Source organism: Oncorhynchus tshawytscha, linkage group LG07 (assembly GCF_018296145.1).
Source record: "Oncorhynchus tshawytscha isolate Ot180627B linkage group LG07, Otsh_v2.0, whole genome shotgun sequence".
Taxonomy (NCBI): domain Eukaryota; kingdom Metazoa; phylum Chordata; class Actinopteri; order Salmoniformes; family Salmonidae; genus Oncorhynchus; species Oncorhynchus tshawytscha.
The window spans coordinates 59,057,228-59,062,102 of NC_056435.1; positions in this window are offsets into that span (position 1 = coordinate 59,057,228).

Genomic DNA, 4,875 nt, shown 5'->3' on the forward strand with positions numbered 1-4,875 from the left:
AAGAGCCCTCCCGTCCATGTGGTCCCACACTGATAGGGCCTGCATCACAGATCAGTAGATCCAAGGCCCATAAACGCCGGAGCCATAATTGAAAGTGTCAAAATCAATAGTATTAAATTAAATATACCGTATCTTCTGCCGGGATGGGATCCGACTGTGTGGTGCCACTGTCTCAGGCGACCTCCTCGCTGAGTGTGTGTGTGTGTGTGTGTGTGTGTGTGTGTGTGTGTGTGTGTGTGTGTGTGTGTGTGTGTGTGTGTGTGTGTGTGTGTGTGTGTGTGTGTGTGTGTGTGTGTGTGTGTGTGTAAGCATGTGGACAGCCTTGTGTCCTCTATGTGAATGTGTTGGACAGGAAATGTAATCGTGAGTCTTGGCAAAACATAGGCAAATACACACACGTCAGTTAAACCTTGATGTTTATATATATTTTTTTTAAATTATTACACGATAGTAAGATTTTTAACCTCTGAAGAATCGGAGTAATTAACCGCTAGTGTTATTTCCCAAGTCAGCATTTAACTGTCAATTTGCATAACATGAGTCTGAATGCCACTTCTTCAATAGAACACCGGCCTCAGAGAATAAGACAGTGAGTTGCCAGATGGACAAAGTAGGGGTGCACAACTCTAGTGGCAGCCCTTGGAGGTTTTGAGTGTCTATTGCTATTATTGTCTCACTGCTATGAATATGCCTGATTGGTCAGGGAGTCCATTCACCTCGAGGACCCCTCATTCACTGCTTAAGGGACTTCAACTTTTCTAAAAACCTACACTTCCAACACTCACCATTTAGCCTTTTGGTGCAAGAAGAAGAAGAAGAAGAAGACCCTTTTACGGCTTGCTTGGTTTGTGGGAATTCCTGCACCATCCACAGGCCCCTTTGTGTGGGCTTTGATTCTTGCACCATTTAGCCTCCATTAGACATGGAGAGGATCTCCTGCGACTTTACCCAAGCTCTCCCTTGCCACGGGGAAACACAGAGAGGCAGAGGACATCACCTGTGACAAAGCCCGGCTCCTCATCATTTCGGGCTTAGCCCCAAATTTAAAGGATTAGGAAGCTGGAGTCAGCACAGGGTCACTGTGAGGGAGAGTTCTGTTTTCAGGAAAAAGGGGGGGTTGAGACAGGGGTTGACGATGAGGCTGGGGTTGGGTAGCTCAACCCCCTGTGGATAAACGTGGGCTGCAGACTGTTGAGTCTTGTGAGATTATGTTGGAGCCAAGTCTGTTACTTTGTGATCTGGGGGACAGGAGAGTGTTTCCTTCCATAGCCGACAACCCCTCATTTACAGACGCTTTGTAGTTTTGATTTTCTCCAGTCTATCTCCTTTTCCTCAGATCTAAGGAAGGATGGAACAAACCAAAATGGGGGTTTGGGTTTGTCAAAGGGGAGGCTGATGAAGATCTACAGTGTGGCACTAGAATGTCAAGACAGGATTAGAACGCTGATATCACAATGGGGCACAAAAACGACCCCAGAGTTTTTCTTTATATCTAAATAATTGGAAACAATGTGACTCCATAATTACTGCTTAGATCAAAGTTGTTGTTGTTTTTTGACTTGAACACTGATTCAGCAATTCATACAAACTTGTCTAGATTATCATCCTCGTTTGGATATGTATTTGCACCTTTCATTTGGGGAATTGCTTTAGTTTCTGGGTTGAAAGGGAGATAGCAGGGAGCTAGTGGCATGGCAGCTTGCCTAAAGGTTAAGAGCTTTGGGCCAGTAACAGAAAGGTTGCTTGTTCAAATCCGTGAGCTAACTAGGTGAAAAATATGTCAGTGTGCCCATTAGCAAGGCACTTAACCTGAATTGCTCCTGTAAATCACTCTGAATACCAGCATCTGCTAAATGGCTAAAATGTAATAGCAGAGGCAACATTTTCAGAAAGACATTAGGCCTATTAATAGCATAATGTTATACTTTTGTTTGTGAAATGGCTGTAATTCTAGACTTCATAGAGATTGAAACACAATGTGGCATTTTTCAATTATTATGTGGTATTACCATACATGATAGGTCTAGTATGTACAGTAGGATGACAACATTTACATACAGATGATTTGTAGATCATACATTGTATTGTGTAGCTATTGTTTTTAGTAAATAGTGAAGTTGAATAGTTTAAACTGGTTTCAGTGCATTTCAGTGCATTGTGTCAGTTGAGGATCTATTAAACAGGTCTGAGTGTCAAAACCAGCACTTCTACAATAATTTCCTCAGTTAAATTGTTCCTTTCTATCCCGTGACAAACAATGCCAGGAAATATGAATATAGGATTAATATAAAAGGACTCATTGATTTTGTAACATGAAACCTTGAAAAAACGGGATTTAGTCAGTCTTGTCTCCTGACAAGAAAGTGCATGTCATGAAATTCTCCATATGAATGTTAATTGCAAAGTTTTGTCAAAATGGAAAAAGTAGGTGAAATTTTAGTTCATGACAACAAATTAATAACACTGCAAATTCCATTAACGTTTTGGAAAATGTGTTTGTCTAATGGTTGTAATCGATTACAGAACACGAATGATAGTAGTAGTGAACATAGTCATGACATCGCACAAGCCTTTATACATGTATATAATGCATACTGCCCTCTCTCTCGCGCGCTCTCTCTCTCTCTCTCTCTCTCTCTCTATATATATATATATATATATATTCAATTCAAGGGGCTTTATTGGCATGGGAAACTTGTTAACATTGCCAAAGCAAGTGAGGTAGATAATATACAAAAGTGAAATAAACAATAAAAATTAACAGTAAACATTACACATACAGAAGTTTCAAAACAATAAAGACATTACATTACTCTCTCTCTATCATAATGCTATACTGCAGTATTATTATTATTACTACTACTATACCTGGACTACCTTGATCCCGTCATTGAAATATTAGGAGGTGAAGTGTTTATCAATTAAAGCAATTTGTTTTTGGATTATAGGGAATTATGGGTGACAGCATTCTGATGACCTCATTTACATAATCATTAGCATCTTCGACTCGTTTTTTATCCAGTGTCTCTAAAGGATTTTTGCTGCAAATATTGCTTGCTATGCGCTCCTTAACATTGAATTAAGAATATATTTAGCTAGTTCACAATCAACAAGCGCACTGCAGCAAGCGTGTTAAGAAGGATGGGGAACGATCAAAACCACATTTCATGATTCTCGTTGGTTAAATCATTAATTTGCATGTCCTATATCATATTAACAGGGCCAATGATTTGCAAATGATTTTATTAGTAGGCTTTTTGTTTAATGGCGTGAGAGAAATAACGGGCAATAATTCAATTTCACACCAATACATCGGGTAATTGAGATGTCGTTGATTGAAGGATGGAATGTTGTAAATCCAACGAGCTAAGCGCTTTTATCTAACACTTACAGGGGACAGGGAGCAAGACATTAAGGGCGGGGGCGACAGATTCGGCAGTTCTCATCCTAAAATTATTTGTCTTTTCATGTCATCTAGAGGTCATGTGCTGCTTGTAGGATCGATCATGTATGACCAACTGTAAGGTGTGTGTGTGTGTGTGTGTGTGTGTGTGTGTGTGTGTGTGTGTGTGTGTGTGTGTGTGTGTGTGTGTGTGTGTGTGTGTGTGTGTGTGAGAGAGCGAGGGAGTGCATGTGAAGATATATTATAATAGCATAATATGGTAGGTTGAATTAATGTAGACTCAGACAAGCTGAATATGACGACTCGACAGAGTGCGATATCATGTGATTATCCTTGTTGATTACCCCTATCATTAATATTATTAACGAGTGCTTTGGGATAAGTATCTTCCTGATGTCCTAATAGTTTCTATTATTACCAACCTAATGTAAAGATTATAAAGGAAGATAATAATAATACGAATAATAATAATAATAATTTATAGTAGGCCAATTCATTAGGATAGTTATTTTATTTAAAAAACATAATGCTTCGATTCCCAAAAAAACGAAAAGTATGCTCTTCGCCTTTAAAATAAACTGGAAATAAAATGTGTTGTAAGTCTCCTTTAAAAAGTAGTAGATCATTTTACTATGCTACATATTCTGGCATTTCACTATTCTTAGATGGACAAATGTTGCATAAATGACTATTACCATTTGTCTCCGCATGGCATGTCCATTGCACTGAAACAGTCCTGCGATACCTCTCCTGGATTTGCTTGAGGGTGACTGTAGCAAATTATGAGCGTTTCTGAGCATTCGAGGAGACGATGTCACGCAAATACTACTTGGATGACGCTGGCCTGTGAACAATCTTGTCCCCCGCTGCGTCGGCGACAAGCGAACTGAAAACCCCTTTCTTTACCGCGAGATTTTTTTGCTGTCACCGTGGGGACACTCTCATCCCTGTCACCCGTGAAAGGTGAGGAGATGAATGGTGAATCCAATCACACTCTCGCTTAGTACTTGGCGAATTTGAACAACTTTGAGACTTGAATATGCGGAGTATAGCCTAAGTGTCCATGCATGGGTTGATAAAGCTCCTTTCACCTGTAATTTTCTTAACCGTATTCATCATTACGCGCGTGGTTCCTTTAGGGAATCTTATCAATTCAATTTTGAAGAATTGTTAGCAGATGTTTTTAAAGCAAGTAACAGCGTAAGATATTATATTTAGGGTGCCTGGGTGAAATCAGATAGAACATTTTAAATGTTAATATCGAAGATTAAATCGGTTCATTCCATTGTCACAAAAATATTAAGATCTTATATTTTTTTTAAATGTTTTGTTTATTTTATTTATTCTAATGAATAGCCTACACGCAATAGCCATACACAGGCTACATAAACACTATACTAAATAGCCTACATCCATGCAGCATATACACATACACATTACTTTTTGGATTAAATATTATTTAGGCTTATTTT